General features: G+C 37.9%; 1 pseudogene; it reads left to right on the forward strand.

Annotated features, from left to right (window-relative positions):
* Positions 1–219: 219 nt before the first annotated feature.
* Positions 220–1197, forward strand: LOC131277866 (olfactory receptor 7A10-like; annotated as a pseudogene).
* Positions 1198–18455: the final 17258 nt, after the last annotated feature.

Consider the following 18455-nt stretch of genomic DNA (forward strand, 5'->3'; position numbering starts at 1 on the left):
GCCAAGAGTTTCTAGGCATCACAACAATCAAAGAGAAGCAGGAACATATGTTTTCCCTGACATTTTCAGAAAAGGGTACTAGATCTCTATAAAATCTATAAAAATATTAACTTAATGTAATTACAATACAAACAGTACCATTTATTATATTTTTCTGATTACGGCTTGAGGCTAAATTGCATTGTTTTGAATATCTCCTCCAGGAAATTTATCATCCACATGGAAACAGAAAACCAAACATATGTTTTAAATTCATCCTCCTGGGGCTCTCAGAAGATACAGAGGTGCAGTCCCTCCTCTTTGGGATGTTCCTGTCCATGTACCTGATCACCTTCACTGGCAACCTGCTCATCATCCTGGTTGTCATCTTGGACTCCCATCTCCACACACCCATGTACTTCTTCCTCTCCAACCTGTCTTTTACTGATATCTGTTTCACCTCCACAACAGTACCAAAGATGCTGCTGAACATCCACACAGGCAACAAGATCATAACTTTTGAAAACTGTCTCACCCAGATGTATTTTTTCATGCTTTTTGGACAATTAGATAACTCCTTCTTGACTGCAATGGCCTATGACCGCTTCGTGGCCATCTGTCACCCCCTGCACTACACAGTCATCATGAACCCCTGGCTCTGTGGCCTCCTACTGCTGGCATCCTGGTTATTGAGTGTTTTGGACTCTCTTTTGCATAACTTAATGGTTTTGCAATTGTCTTTTTGTACAGAGATGGAAATGCCCCACTTTTTCTGTGAACTTAATCAGGTAGTCAGATATGCTTGTTCTGACACCTTCCTCAATGAGCTTGTGATGTATTTTGCAGGTGGACTTCTGGGGGTTATACCACTCACTGGGATCTTTTTCTCTTACTATAAAATTATATCCTCAATTTTGAGAATCTCAACAGCTCGTGGTAAATATAAAGCATTTTCTACTTGTGGGTCTCACCTTTCAGTAGTGACCTTGTTTTATGGTACAGGTCTTGGAGTGTATCTTAGCTCTGCTGCTACCCAAAACTCAAGGGCAAATGCAATAGCCTCAGTGATGTACACGGCAGTCACTCCCATGTTGAATCCCTTTATATACAGTCTTAGAAACAAGGACATAAAGCAGGCCTTTAAAAAGCTGGGAAACATTCTGTCTATAAATGGATACTTTGTCTCAAGTTTACAAAAGTGCTCATGATTAACAGAGATCAAACACTAGAAGATTCTTTTTTTGAAAATGAAATATTTTGTTGTCTTTTTTTTGAAGATACATAGATAATGCAAAATGTAACATTAAAAATATGAGGTTCCCATATATACCACTCCCCACCCCACCCCCACTCCTCTTACACCAACAACTTCTGGTTGTGTGGATTATCATTTGCATTGTAGTTTACACTTTCCCACAGTCCATTCAATGGCTTATGGCATGATATGTAATGTCCTTCATCTATCCCTACTATATCATTCAGGGCAACTTCAAGTCCTGAAAATGCCTCCATATCACACATCTTCCCTCTCCCAGCACTCAGCAACTCCCATGGCCACTGTTTCCAGACAGACTAGTGTGTCAAATCCTCAGCATTGTTGCAAGTATCTGTGAATCTTATGCTCCAAGCAGTGAAGCTTGGTTGTCACTGTGGGCCCCAAGGGGTGGGGGAGAGAGGAGTAGAATAGATGGAAGAGGGGACAACTGGGGGCAGTGGGAGTGTCCCACAAGATCATGCAGTGATGGATATAGGCCTTGTTGGGAGCGATAAAAAGAATGTATGTCGAACTCAGCAAGAATCAGTAGCACGGCTGCCAGAGAAGAGCCAACCCTCTCAATTAAGCAAACTATAATTAGCCCCTCACAATATGTCAGGTCCCACAACATGGCAGAATCCAAATCTGCCTTGTCACTTCCTCATTCTTCTTCCCCTTCAGGTCTTTGTTCTCTGTCTTCCCGCCACTGCCCAGGCTGACAAGGCAGTGCGCAGGCACAAGGCAGGTAAACTGAAACCCACTCTACATATCAGTAGTGACCACAACCAATCCCTAACTTTCACCTCCACCCATTACCCCTCCTTTTCCCAAGAGTATATATCCTTTGTTCCCCTCAATAAAATTTGCAGCTTGATCCTCACCCTGTCTCGCTGTCATTCCTCGCGTCTCCTGTCTCATCATTCTCCTCCACGCAAGCCACGAGCCCCAGTTCGCAGCCCCGCTGGCCGGGGGCATTCACAGCTGGCGCCCGGACGTGGGACTTTTGGCTTACGTGTGAGAGGGAACCGCCGCACCCACCAAGATAGAGAGCTCTCTTCACTACTAGCCGATGCAGAGGCGAAACTAGTGGCGCAGAGGTCCAGGCATCCGGGAAGGATCCTGTCCAGGAGGGAGTCCTGGGAACCTACTCGAGGTAAAGTTTCTTCTAGTCTCTTCATTTTTCTTACTTTTTCTAAAATTAAAGTTTTTTTCTTCCATGGGACAGGAACAATCACAACACGATCTATTTCTTAATCAAGTAAAGGAAGCACTTCAGGCGCGAGGAATTGTGGTAAAAAAGAAGGGTCTTAGTGAATTTTTTAGGTTTATCATAAAAACTTGCCCGTGGTTCCCTGAGGAGGGAACCATAGATGAAAGATGTTGGAAAAGAGTCAGTGACTGTTTGAACGACTATTATAAGACTTTTAGCCCCTCCCGAATCCCTGTCACTGCATTTAATTATTGTCAACTGATATATGAGATGATTCGGGCTTCCCCCCGCTTCCCTGATGTTACTGAAATCATCACAGAAGGGGAGACTGCTTTAAAATTAAGTTCTCAACCCCCTTCGAGTTGCAGTAAAAAGTCTGAGCATCACTCGCAACCCCATCACTTACATTCAAACTCACCCCTCAGTTTAATTTCCTTTGATAACAAACCCTCCACTCCTTCTACCCCCTCCCCCAAGGATGAGGTCTGTGAAAACAACCCAGAAACTCCCAATGAAGATGTAAGTTGTAATCTTAAACTGCTCTCACTTCCGCCCTGCCTCCTCCCTCACTAATATTAAGCAGGGGCCAGAATAACCCTTTTCAAAGTTTGTAGGCAAATTGTGCACGGCTGCAGAAAAACTGGCGATATCAACACAGAAACAGACTTTGTAAAGCAAATTGCCTTTGTAAATGCAAATGCAGCTTATCAGGCAGCAGTTAGACCTTACTGAACGTAGGAGAACTTGTCTGGTTACTTCAGGCTTTGTTCTGAAATTAGCCCTGCCTCGGGCGCTGGCTGGGGGGCGCTGGCTGGGGGGAGCGCAGCGGGCTGTAGGCGGCACTCGGCCCAAGCCTTCCTGGCCGTGGCACCCTCCCTGCGCTCCGCGGGTGCGGGCTTAAGTGCCTGCTGATTGAAGCCCGCCAGAATCCGCGCCACCAGGAAGAGCAAGGCGCTGCCCCTGCTTCCCATTAGGGAAGTGGGAAACAAAGGCAGCCACAAGCCCCAAAATCCAAACAAACTTTATGAGGCAATCAACTTTATCCAGGCAAACACTAGCCCACTTTCGCAACTTTTCAAACTTCCTGCTGTCTACATGACAATGTAGCTGTGGGCTAGTGGGGGTTAATAGAGTTAAGCCACTGAAAAAAGAGAAAAACATGGCAACATTGGTGTTCTGTTTTATTTCCATGCTAATTCTAATTGGGCTTATTTAACCAAGATAATAAAATTAGTACAAAATTTTTATCAAGGTTTAAAAAGGAATTTTCAGTTTTAGATCAGTAGTTTACTCCTGAACTTCAAGTCTCAGTATAGTCTTACAGAATAATAATCCAAAAATTTGTGTTAATGGTCTAAACTGCTAAATTAGAGTTTAACTACATTTATGCTGCTCAAGTTATTTTAACTGATTGCTGATGACTAATAAAAATGTTTCCAAGCACAAGCTTTCATATTACAGGCAACATGAAGTCCAGAAGAAATCTTCAAGGGTATAATCTATGATATGCTATATAACAGAAGATTTAAAAGCAGCTATACCAAGAAAGTAAGAATTATGAGTCAATCGTAAATAAATTATATATTTCTGTTAATGTGTTGTAATTGTTCTGTGTTTGTCTGTCTGTTCGTTCAGTGTCAATGTATATTGTAATACCTCCGGATGGTAAATATAAATTACTAGAAATTTTTAAAAGAGCTCTATTCAAATGGCCAAAAATCAAATAAGCGCTTATATTAATACTTAAGTTTATTATATTAATACATAAGTTTAAATGTTAATAAGATATCTACAATAATAAAAATTGTAAATCTTAATTAACAAAATTAACTGTACGTCTTCATAAAAAGTTGTTCTTGCCTAGATTAAAATAAATAACTTATCTTTCTTCACAGGATAATATGAAAGATGCAAAACTTAAGTGAACATTTGGTTAAAAGTTTGTGAAAATGCTAACTGAAATTTAATAAGTTTTGCAAAAAGGGGTGTTTTGTCCTAAAGTAGAATGGCTAATTTTTCATAAACTCTTGAAACTTAATTTGCATGTGGCAAGTTGTAAAAGGTATTGTGATAATTTTAAGTAAGGGAATGTGCTCTGTAAAGATAAAAGTTGTCTTCAATAGTCTATATGGTTATAAATAAAAGGTTTAATAAAGCATTGTTTACATTAAGGTATTAAATGGCTAATTCCAAAAGGTCATTCTTAAATATATATAAAACTGAATTGATGATGATAATAATAAAAGGTAATTTTATAACAGGAAAGATTGACAGCAACCAGCCTCCCCTGCCAACTTGCTTCTAAAAACCATTTCTAATATTGCATGCTACTAAGTATTTAAAGAAAGGTTCATTATTTTAACAAGCTTGTTTAGTGTTCTCAGTATTATAAGAAGTTTGCTTAATAACTTTGATGTAGGCTATATGGAATGTGTTTTTATTATTAAAGAAACAGAAAATAATTTTGTCCTGAAATAAAATAATTGACTATTGGAAAGAGTAGAGTATAAGACGGAACCTGAGTGAATGCTGAAACTGCAGAAAGTTGGTGGAAAAGGAATTTTTACAGTTAAAGTTAAATAAAATTTAATGAGTCTTCGAGTAGTATGCTGATGCAAAGTTAATTTTTTTGTTCTTTCTCAAAGCCTCTCACCATTAATCTGTTTTGGTAAAGTTCTTATCCTCAGTCAGTATACAAAGAAAGACTGTCTTGTGTTTCTTGTGCTTATCATTTCCTAGGTATTCCAAGAAGGAAAGCTTTATCTCTTAAAGGAACATAATGTTCAAAACTGCTTTCTCAAAACCTAATCCTGAACAGTAGCCTTTTATTCCAAACTAATTATGAGATTTGTTCTTTTACCTTGAAAGAAAAATTAAAGTAATAATTAAGTTCATTTGATATGTTATAAGCTAAATAAAGGTGTTTTACAGTGTTATAAAATTAACAACTTTTTCTTCCCTTAAACCCTCTATTAATTAAAGTCGTATGGATAAAAGGTTTCTATGAATGCTTAAAAGTGTACAAAGTTACCAATATTTCAGCATAATATTAAAGAAAAGTACAATGTGGTTGTTCATGGTTTTAGTTATTATAAAAGAGTATCACAAAACAACCTCTTATCATAGATTAAAGTAACAACATACTATGCAGCAATCCCAAACACTGCTAGTTTGTTGCAAAAAGTTAAAGTCCAGCTGTATTGTTATCACTTTGTTTTAAAACTTGCTAAGACTTTCTTTAGTGTCTTCTTAAACAAATCAAGCCAGCTGCATTCCTTTATCTGTAAAAAACCCAACAATAAACTTTTGCAGTGCTTTTCAAGGCTGTGTGCATAGCCCAACCATCCTGTACAGTATTTACTGATAGTAATATTAATGGAAAAGCAGCATACATTACTTCTCAAAAAGGTTTAGCCAACTCCTTATTCATCTGCTCAATGCGCAGAGCTTTGAGCCATCATTAAAGTTTTACAAATGTTTTGAGAGCCCTTGAACATTGTCTCTAACTCTAAATATGTATGCCTTACTGTCAAGCATATTGAAACAGCTCATATCTTTGCTACTGATGAGTTATCTCAACTTTGCGCTGATTTGCAACATCTCATTAGGTTAAAATCTATTTACATTATTCATATATCTCGCATGCCTCTTTGCCTAGTCCTATGACATCAAATAATGCTCGAGCTGATTTATTGGTAAGGTGTTTACAGTAAAGTGCTCATAATTGCCATGCTTTAACTCATATTAATGCTAAAGGCCTGTGAAATAAATATCAAAAGTTAATAAGACTACAGGCACAAGGAATTATCTGTACCTGTCCCACCTGTGGACCCTTAACTACAGTGTCTTTTCAGGCTGGGACTAATCCCAGAGGCCTGACTCCTAATCAATTATGGCAGATGGATGTTACTCACATATCATCCTTTGGTAAACTACAATATGTTCATGTTTATATGGACACTTATTCTCATTTCATTTGGGATACTGCTCAAAGTGGGGAACAGTTTCATCATGTTCACTCACACCTCTGGTCTGCTTTTGCTGTAATGGGATGCCCTCTGAAAATTAAAACTGATAATGGACCTTCTTACATTAGTAAATCCTTTGAATCTTTCTGTTTAAAATATGGTATTGAACATGATACCAGCATTCCTTATAATCCTACAGGTCAAGCCATAATTGAATGCAGCCATCATACCCTAAAAACTATGCTTTTAAAACAAAAAGGGGGAGATGATGGTATTATAACACCAAAAGATCAATTAGCTAAAGCTTTATTTACTTTACATTCTCTTAATGTTTATAATTCATTAACACCTGTGGAATGTCACTTAGAAAATGTCAAACATCTACAGTAGACACAGGAAATGAAGATCAACCAATATTCTGGAAAGATATTTTAAGCAATGTGTGGAAAAAAGGCAGGATTATAGTAAGGGGGTGAGGCTATGCTCTTATCATTTCAGAAAATGGAAAACAAGTTTAGTTATCTGCAAAAAGGATTAAACTCCAGAATGAGGAGATGGAGACTTCTACAACTTCTGATGATGGTGATCGTCTTGCTGGAGTTGGTACTGGAGTAGCAGCCCTAACTACACAACAAACTTCCTTCTCCCCTATCAGGCGAGCCGTCGATGAAGATATAGCCCGCATCAAAACCTCCATTTCCCATCTAGAAAAGTCCCTAAATTCATTATCTGAAGTTGTCCTCCAAAATTGCAGAAGGCTCCTCTTAAAGAGGGAGGGATTTATGCGGCATTAGGAGAGGAATGCTTTTTTTTATGCTAATCATTCCGGCCTTATTAGAAATAACGTATCTCAGCTCAGAAATGGACCAGCAAAGCGTAATAAAGAGAAACCCAAGGAAATTTCTCCTGGGGGATTAATGGAATCCTCCCTTATATTCTTCCCATATTGGGCCCACTAATAACTATACTCCTTATATTGTCTTTTGGACCCTGGGCCGTAAAAAGAATTATTCAGTTAGTTAAGGACCAGGTTGACTCCGCTCTTGGTAAGCCCATTCAAGTGCACTACCATCGACTCCACCTCGCTGATCAAGGTATATCTATGGACCATCCAGACTGTCTCCCCTATGATACCAACTCCCCCCACTAATAAGCTGCTGAGTGCAAGGTACAACACTGCAAGAGACGGTTAGAGGTAAGCACAACATAGCTGTTCTCTGAGAAGCATGCCTCACTAATTTAGGGGACCCGCTCTGTTCGCAAGGGCCACTGGGCAGGGTGCTTCGATCACATGCATTGATAGCATCACTGGCCGCTCAGGGAGCTGGGCTGGTTAGCCAATGACGGGCAACTGAACTGACCTAACAGTCAACCTAAGACAGGGACGTGGCCTTTCGCTGCCATGCTTCCCAATGACGGGTAAGACTGGTCACGTGTGTGAGTGAGCTAAAATGGCTCACCGGGTGCAGTTCAGACCTAAGACAGGCACGGTCCCCCCTTTTTTTATTCGCCCTTGTAGCGCAGTCGGTAAAGCCCCCTCTTCACATCGAGAAAATGAGGCCTCTGTTTCCCTCAGTCAGCCATGCAGAAAGTACTGTGCTAATAAAAGAAAAAGGGAGGAGATGTTGGGAGCGATAAAAAGAATGTATGTCGAACTCAGCAAGAATCAGTAGCATGGCTGCCAGAGAAGAGCCAACCCTCTCAATTAAGCAAACTATAATTAGCCCCTCACAATATGTCAGGTCCCACAACATGGCAGAATCCAAATCTGCCTTGTCACTTCCTCATTCTTCTTCCCCTTCAGGTCTTTGTTCTCTGTCTTCCCGCCACTGCCCAGGCTGACAAGGCAGTGTGCAGGCACAAGGCAGGTAAACTGAAACCCACTCTACATATCAGTAGTGACCACAACCAATCCCTAACTTTCACCTCCACCCATTACCCCTCCTTTTCCCAAGAGTATATATCCTTTGTTCCCCTCAATAAAATTTGCAGCTTGATCCTCACCCTGTCTCACTGTCATTCCTCGCGTCTCCTGTCTCATCATTCTCCTCCACGCAAGCCACGAGCCCCAGTTCGCAGCCCCGCTGGCCGGGGGCATTCACAAGGCCTTGTTAAATTTCACCAAAAAATTAAATGTAAACCATAATGTAAACCATAATACAACCAAATTTTTATAAAATTGTACAATCTAAATTATAAACCATAATGTAACCCATAGTGAAACCATGGTTTGTATCTATGTTTCAATATCTGTGCATCAGCTATAGCAAATATATGCACATTAAAAAGATAATTGCATGGGAAGAGAGAAAAGTGTTTGATGTTGGCATATCAGATTCCCCTATATTGTATATGTGACTTTATTGTGATCTAAAACTTTTTTGAAGACATAATTTTTTTAAACAAAGGATGAAGACCCTGAGAAAAGAATGGGAGAGATAGCTTTTCTATTGTACATACATAGCAACACCTATTACAGTGATAAAAGGAAAGCAAAATGTCAAATATATTTTATGATATTTTGCATTTTAATACCCCGATTTATTTTTTACTTTATTTTAGTTTTTCTTAAATATATATAGAATAAAAATATTCTATTTTTAATCTTTAAACCTATCACTACTATTTCATTTTCCTATTAATTGAGTTTAGAAATATACCCGTGTGGAGCTGGCCCACATGCAGTGCTGATGCATGCAAGGAGTGCCCTGCCATGCAGGGGTGTCCCCCACATAGGGGAACCCCACACGCAAGGAGTGTGCCTCATAAGGAGAGCCACCCAGCACAAAAGAAAGTGCAGCCTGCCCAAGAATGGCGCCGCCTACACTTCCCGTGCCACTGATGACAACGGAAGTGGACAAAGAAACAAGATGCAGCAAATAGACACAGAGAACAGACAATGGGGGCAGAAGGGTGGAATTAATTAAATAAATAAATCTTTTTAAAAAAGAAATATATTAGCATACAGTTTTGAAGAAGTTTTGGATCAGAAAGTGGTTCAACAATTGCAGGGCAGGAGCACTGGTGTGGGATGTCATTGATGGGGGATGCATGAGTAGGAGGTATTTCCTCAGGGCATTCATACAGCGTATATAAATATATTTTGGATATTAATTGTCATAGTAGGTAGAGAATGACATGAAAACTGAGGAAGTGCTGAGTTCCTATTCTGGGAAACTGTTGCACTCCCCAATTGAGGAGCAACTATTCCCCAAGTGCAAGAACAAAGACCAGTGAAGAAGGATGGTCCAATGATGGGCCCTTGATACTGATGACTATGCTTATGAGCCTGTATGCTTGAAATTTCAACTAGATCTAGAGCTGCAAGGTGCCTAAGAGTAACCTCCTGAGAGCCTCCATGTTGCTCAAATGTGACCACTCCTTAGGTCAACTCAACATTACCATCCCTCCAGCATGGGACATATCCCCTGGGTTGAGAATCCCTGATGCTGAGGAATTACTACCAAGCATGAGCTGGTGATACAATTAGAAAAATACCTTGAATAAAAAGGGGAAATGGGAAAGACAAATGAGTTCATATGGCTAAGAGACTTCAAAATGAGTCAGGAGGTCATCAGATGAATTGGGCTTATGCATCTTTCAGCAGAATCTCAGAGACAGCCTAAGTAGATACTTCCCCAGGTAGTGGTTCTCCTGAGGGCTACAGAGACACCTCATTCCTATGGTCATGGCAGATGGCTCTGGAGTTCTGTGCCTTGCCAGTAGGCCCTACTTTGGAATTTGTACTCTGAAGTGTGATGGAGTTGGACTCAGATGTGATCTTTCTACACATACCTCTCTGTCACTTTTACTTGACCTGTTGTTGGTGCTGGGGTTGTTGTATGGTCAGGAGACTTGAATGAGCCTCAGCAGAATTGCAACACCTGCTCTCCAATTCATTGTATTTGCCAGTGTCAGCTAACAGAGAGGTGAGGATGGTCAACCACCATACCAGGGAACCGAGAAAGTCTACAAGTGCAAGCAGGAGAATTCCACCCATCAGCCATGTGAGATCTAAGCCAACTCTCAATTTAGAGGTGGAGTGGACATCACCATCCCAGGGTACACAAGGTGGAGGAATAAAATATGGATTAGAGAAGATCTTAATCTAGGTACTTTTAAGTGTATAGAGAGATAATCCAGCATTTGCCTAATAAAAACTTATATTTGTTTCATATTTGTATATCATGGATTCCTATTTCTTTTGTATTATTTTACATCATGTGTTCTCTCATTGTATTCCTGGAATCAGGATTGAAGATAGAAACTGCTGCCTGGATTTTCAGCAGTAAAATATTTCATTCAGTTTATTCTGTATATGTAAAATTATAAGAGGTGTTGGAGGGATGAAAGCGTATTGCAGTCACTCCCAGATGAAAGAAACTGCTTGTGTTTTATGGTGTTAGTGAAAAATAAGCTCTCCTAGCGAAGGCTCTGTACCACCTACCAGGGCTTGTTCATTAGTTCCTGAAAGAGGTCACATCCTGAACTGGAGATGTCATCTGACTGCTTTATAGTAATCCACATTCCATCTCCAATATGTGCCTTTCTCCTGCACCTTCAAAATCATAATTCAAGTGAGGTTGTAATCAACAACACAATCCCTGATTCTTCAAACAATGCTGGTTTCAATAATTTCTATCATTCTTCCAGTGACATAAATTTGCCCTTTAAAAAATATTTCCATATTGAAGGATATTATCTGGAAATTTCTTTCAGCACTCCATATGATAATAGTCCTCATTTATGGGTCTTAAAAAGCTAATATGTGTTTTTCTGCATTTCCTACTATATCTTATTCTAATATTAAACCCAGATATTAGGACATAATTTCAGACATTTATGTAGGGTTACTGTTTTCTTCTGGGTAGACTAAGGTGAATGCTTCATTCATCAACTGATTTCCTTGCCATCACTACAAATGGCAAACCAGAGTGGCATTTTGGAATTTGTGATTTCTCCAAGCTAATGGTCATATTTGAAAATGTTAATAATTGCTTACATATTTGTATTCACTTGAAATTCTTTGGCAAAGTTGTGAATTCATTTTCAGGTGTAATTTATTAACACACAGGTTCAGTCTCTGATGGAGTCATACACTTATCAGAACTGCAATTTTCAGGGTAAGATATTTCATTCATGCAGTTTTATAAAATGTCTGTGTTTTGATTACACCATAATCTGAAAATTAAAAATCCTCACCTTGTCATTTTTTTCTGGAATTCCCTCCAGTGCAAGTAAGAGCCCCACCTTATTCCACATTACTTGAATTAGAATTCTCAGTAAAATCATTTTTCACGTAAACCAGTTTGTCAATACCTTTCCTAGGTGCTTTCTTTAAATGTTACTGCAAACACTATATTGTGAATCATTTTTTCCAAGCTATACAAGAGCAATTATGTACATTTATCACATGAAAATAGTGTCAGTGGTCTTTCTCACTCCCAACAATTTGATGTATCAGTTCCCAATTGCTACATTGCAAGACTGTTATTTTGTAATCAGTTCTTGTACAAAATAGTTTACATGAAAGGCTTATTTTCAAGCAGAAATCTCTTTCCAAATAAAAGCTTTTAAGAATTTTTACTTTAGTCCATTGTACATTAAAATAAGTAGACTTATTATTATTCTATTATAGACATATTATTATAGTAAGTGAAGAATTTTATCATTGAAATAAAGGCATTGGCCACCAGAGGTTCTGAGGGGAGGGAAGGGAAGAATAGGAGTAATATGGAGACATTCTAGAGACATGAGAATTCTCCTACATGACCTTGCAATGTTGGAAACAAGACCATTATACATTTTGTCACAGCCTATAAAGTTATGTGAGACTGTGGGTAAACGATAATCTAAAATATAGTCCATGGTTAGTAGCAATGCTTCAATATGTGTTCCTCAATGTTAACAAATGTACAACTCTAATAAAACAAGTTGTTCATGTGGTAAAGTGTGGGATGGTGAGGGGCTGGAGCATATGGGAATCTCCTATATTTTTAATGTAACATTTATGTAATCTAAAGCTTCTTTAAAAAAAAAGTTAAAATTTTGAAAAAGAATCTTGAGAAAAAGCATGGTAGGCATGAACAGTCATCTTATTGAAGAAACTAGAGTTATGTCTTTCAATAATTGGAAGTATAGAAAACAGTGAAATACAGCCCAGCTAAGAAAGGTGATACTTTTGTTATAATTAGGAACACTGTATAATCAAGAAGACTCCACTGGAATTATTGACCACACAAATATGCCCCCTTTCTGCAGTCACGGAGAAGGAGGCTTGTGTCTTTAATATTGTTTAAATAGGCTCTGGACCGACAATGTGATAACCAGGTCCTGAGCCTCAACAGACTCCAGCACCTACAATCTGATTTATTGGACTTACCACACTCAGCTAAGATGGAGTTGAAGAAGGACAATCACCACACCATGGAGCCTAGAGTGATTACAACCGAAAATGGGAGGATTGCATCCAGCATCCATGTGGAATCTGAGCCTCCTCTTGACATAGAGGTGCAATGGACACTACCAATCCAATGTCCACAAAGAAGAGGTGGCATTGGATTGGGAAAAGTGGACATGGTGGACGATGGGTGTGGGGAAAGGCAGGAAGAGATGAGAGGTGGAGGCGTCTTTGGGTCATGGAGCTGCCCTGGATGGTGCCTCAGAGGTAATCACCGGACATTGTAAATCCTCACAGGGCCCACTGGATGGAATGGAGGCGAGTATGGACCATGATGTGGACCATTGTCTATGAGGTGCAGAGGTGCCCAAAGATGTACTTACCAAATCCGATGGACATGTCATGACGATGGGAACGAGTGTTGTTGGGGGGGGAGAGGGAGGGTGGGGGGGTGGGGATGAATGGGACCTCACATATATATTTTTAATGTAATATTATTACAAAGTCAATAAAAAAAAATTGGGTAGTGAGAAAAATAAATAAATAAATAAATAAATAAATAGGCACCACCACCTGCAGTTTCCCCATCTGGAGGACAGGAATACAAGCCAGAAAGAGGGAGAAAAGACTGCTAAGAATCACCTACCCTACTGATCTCACACCCTAAGAAGACTCAGTTGTGGATGCCAAACTTACTTACACTTTGCGTGTATTTATGAAGAGAAGGTGATTGTGTATCTTTCAAAATCCCCTAAGAAACTTCCGGTTTCCTTTCTAAATATTTAGCTGGTACACTGATTCATAAGGTAACATTTTTATTAAGCCAATATCATATGTGAATGATGGAGATCTTTTCAACTCTATTATATTCTTCTAGAAGTTATGTTATTACAAAGATATTTTCTTATTTCCCCATTCCTGCTTCTTTTCTTTTTCTTTCAAAAAAAAAAATTGTTCCTGGTTTTGTCAGTAGAATTTTATTCTTTCTCAGGATCCTAAAATATGCGGAAACAATGATTCACTCTAAACTGAGGGGATAAATTTGTTCTCATGTAAAACTAAGTTTATTCCTTAAGAGTCTATAAATGGCTCTAAGGGGGGGGGGGAAGCATCATATTGTCTGTTATCAGTGAAACTTAAGTACAGTTAGGGTGTTTTTTTAAAGGGAAACCTTGAAGAGAGTTCCTAAAATATAAATTTCATCTAAAGACACTTCCATAAATTCGGTGAGGAATAAACACCAAGTTACAGAGGGAAAAACTAGTGTTTTTCTTGAAGAAGCGGGGGATTTATTTGCTGTCTGAAAACCATGAAATATATGTTACATAAAAGGAGGGCAAGACACATTTTGAGTGAGCTCTGTTCTGTTTAATTGAATATCGTGTGAGTAGAATAAATCCTTTGGGACCCTATCATGAGAAATTTAGAAAAGATGAATACTGTCAATTGAAGATTTACTGTCCAGAGTGGGGAAGTGAGAATAAACACACCCAGATCCAAGGAATATCAGTTAAACCAAAAGAAAGTAGAAAACTGTAACAGAGGCCTTACCTGTTAAAATGCATTGTAATAAGGTAGCCTGTGTTTGAATATATTTCAAACATAGGAGCAATTACTCCTTCCTCCACTGCCAAGAACTGAGTTTACAAGAGAAGCAAATTCTAGAGTAACAGTATTGAATGAGAAGGTCCTGGATTTCACATTTTAATTTATTTGTCCAATGCCATACTTCCTATTTCTCCTCATTTCCAGATCACCCCTCTCAGAAGAACTGGAAGCACCTGCATATTAATAGCTCTGAGATACATCATCCTAAGTGTGGTTATATATATGTTTCATTTCCTGAATGAAAATATTTTGTATTTATTTATTATCCAAGAAGGAAAACATCAGTGGAACAATAAATCACTGAAATGAACCTGTAGATCTGTTTCGCTGTGTGAAGAAAATATGAGAAGGAATGTTTTACTGGCAGTAAATGGAGGGAAACGGATAAAATGTCAAGTGTAGGAGGTCCACAGATATAAATTTGGTTTATTTTCCATTTCTGCTTCAGGGTTAGTGGGTCTTTGATTCCCATTATAGATAAATTTCTCCCATTTCCATTACTTGGAAATTCTAAATTTTCATCATTGTACATTTTAGTCTCAAAGGTTCTATTTATTTCATTATTGAAATAAACCATTTTATATAATTACAATCTTCTTTTTAATCTTCTAAAACTCATTAAAAAGTGTTGTTTCCTATTCTCTGAATATTTTCAAAATCTGAAACACTTAAAGGCTTTTATTCCTATTGCCTGTTTTTTTCTGTCTTTTAGTTATGATACCTTGCTTTCTTAGTGTCTCTATAGATTTTTTGAATTTTTAAAAAGATACTTAGATTACACAAATATCACATAAAAAAGATAGGGGATTCCAATATGCCCCACTTCCCACACCTCACACACTTTCCCACATTCACATCTTTCATTAGTGAAGTACATTCATTGCAATTGATGAACACATTCTGGAGCATTGCCCCTAAGCATGGACAAATGTTTACATTGTAGTTTACACTCTCTTTGACACAATTCCACAGGTTATGGCAAGATATATAATGGTTTGCATCTGTCATTGCAATGTCTTTTAGGACAATTCCCAATTCCAAAAAATGCCTTTGTATTACACCTGTTTTTCCTGTTTCCTGCCCTCAGAATCTCCAGTGACCACTATCTTCACATTCCTTACATGTGGCTTTTCTGTCCTTTCATTTGAACCTGTAATTAGTACTAGAGTTGGTAGGTTTATGTACAAGAGACTTAAATTTGGGGCTGTCCATGTACCAGCTGGGTCCTGAATCTCAATAGATTTGCAACACCTTATCTCCAGTTCATTGGTTTCACCAAAGACAACAGACAATGGGGTGATGATGGACAACTACCATACCAAGTAACTGAGAAAACCTACAACTGCAAGCAAAAGAATCCCATCCATCAGCTCTAATGGATCACAGCCCATCTCTATTAGATGTGGAGTAGACATCATTATCCCAGAATCCTCTTGTTTGGGGAATGAAATTTGGAATAAAGTAGGTTTACTGGTATCTTACTATGGACTTATTGAGATTATAGCAATGGAAAAATTTATCCATTGATATAATGAGTTTTTGAATTGTGCTCTGTTTAATTTGAGTACATATTTGTATGAATTCTTGGAGGTCTCAGTGGAAAAGAGAGGATTCACATTTTACATTATTTGAAAATTAGCAAGCTAAAACAATTTAATGTTAAGTTGTACACCTTGAGCCTTTAAGGTCACAAAGCTTCTGTGATTTCAGATTGCATACTGGATCCTCATTCAGAGAGCTTTGGCACTGGTAGCACCATGGTCAGGAGAAGTGTGTGTCTTCATACACATAATTGATTAATGTATTTATACTTTGTTAACCTTTACAATGCAACTATAATTCTAAGGATCCATCTTTTATATAGGAATCTCTTACCAGAGTTTCCACTTAGGAGAATTTTTTAATTCATTTTCATATGGAACCTATTTAGTAATATGGAATCTAAAATTCCTTAATGTGGACAGTCTCTCAAAACTGCAGCTGGCATTTGAAATCCACTACACATCCTAGTCCATTTTATTATTTATTTTGTGGCTAAACTAATTCATTCTGTTAGGCCAGATTTGGGATGAATTTAAAATATTCAGGGAAATTTATAGGTGTGAATCCTCATATTTTAAAAAATAACACATTAAAAGCCTATCTACAGGGAAGCAGACTTGGCCCAGTGGATAGGGCATCTGTCTACCACATGGGAGATCCACATGGGAGGTCCACAGTTCAAACTCAGGGCCTCCTTGACCCGTGTCCAGCTGGCCATGCACAGTGCTATTGCATGCAAGGAGTACCATGCCACACAGGGGTGTCCCTGCATAGGGGAGCCCCATGTGCAAGGAGTGCACCCCATAAAGAGAGCCACCCAGTGCGAAAGAAAGTTCAGCCTGCCCAGGAATGGCACCACAAACACGGAGAGCTGACGCAGCAAGAAGAACAACAAAAACGAAACACTGATTCCCATGCTGCTGACAACAACAGAAGCGGACAAAGAAGAACATGCAGCAAATAGACACAGAGAACAGACAATTGGGCGGGGGTTGGGGGAGAAGGGGAGAGAAAAAAAAATTTTTAAAGCCTAACTACAGATTAGTGGGAAATAGAAAAAGAAGGGCAAACTACCTAAATCTAGTAGAAGGAGAAAAATAATATCGATTTAAGTGAAGAGAAATGAACTAGAGTATAGAAAAAACAATTGTGTGAACCAATGAAATTGCTTCTTGGAAAAGATCAATAAAATAGAAAAGGTTCATTTAGATTGAAAAAGAAACAAGAAAGAAGATGCAAATTACCAAAATAAAAAATGTAATAAGGGATGTTGCTAAATATTGCTGACATTAAAGGGATTATGAATTAAAACTATGAACATTTGTCTACCAGAAATCTAGAAAATAGAAGAAATGGACCAATTCCTAAAAACATGCAATTTATCTAAATTGACTGGAAAGAAATAGATCTCAACAAAAACATGAGTAAAGAAATTTAATTAGTTATCAAAAACTTCTCAAAACTAGAAGTCTAGGATCAGACAGCTTCCAAAATGAAATCTATGAAATATTCAAAGAAGAATTAATGACAATATTTGTCATAACCTTTCGACTTGAAGTCAAGATACATATAGCCTCCAAACTCATTCTATGAGACTAAAATTATTTTGATGCCAAAACTACATAAAGCACATCAAAGAAAGTAAAGCAAGGAGCAATTTCTCTCATAAATATAGATGCAAAACACTTAACAAATACTAACATGTCAAATCCAAGAGAATATTACAAGAATTACTCACCAAGACAAAATGGGATTCAAAATCAATGTTCAACTTATGAAAATCAATGTAATGTACCCATTAACCCAAAGAAAAGGAAATCACATGAAAATCTCAATTGATGCAGAAAATGTGAATGATAAATTCCAACACCTTTTCATGATAAAAATACTTAGAAAAATAAGAATATAAATAACTCCCTAAACAGAATAAACAAAATATATAAGAAAACACAGGTAACCTTTTCCTCAATCCTGAAAGAGTGGAAGTTATCTCTTTGAGATCTGCAACAAGACAAGGATGACTGCTTTCAATACTGCTATTCAGTATTATACTGGAAGTTAAGAAATTAGGCCATAAAACTAAATTTATTTATTTAGCCTTTAGGCTACCCAATTTAGAAAGAAAAAGTGAAATCATCTGTTTTAAGAGATTTGGTGATCCTTATCTAGATCATGACAAACTGACCCAAGAAAACCCTAGAGCTCATAAATGAATTCAACCAAATGAAACCTATCAAGTTTACATGAAAAAAAAAATGTTTTATTTTATACAATAGAAAGAACATTCTTAAATGGATAATAAAAAAAATCCATTCATCATAGCATCTAAAAGAAGAAAATGCATAGGAATAGTTTTAACTAAACTGCATGCACAATGAAAACTTCAAAAAAAAAGTTGAATGAAATAATAAAAGAACTAAGTAAATGGCAAGGTATTCTGTGTTAATGAATAGGGAGAATTAATATTGTTAAGATGTGAGTACTACCCAAAGT

Source organism: Dasypus novemcinctus, unplaced genomic scaffold (genome assembly GCF_030445035.2).
Source record: "Dasypus novemcinctus isolate mDasNov1 unplaced genomic scaffold, mDasNov1.1.hap2 scaffold_69, whole genome shotgun sequence".
Lineage (NCBI taxonomy): Eukaryota > Metazoa > Chordata > Mammalia > Cingulata > Dasypodidae > Dasypus > Dasypus novemcinctus.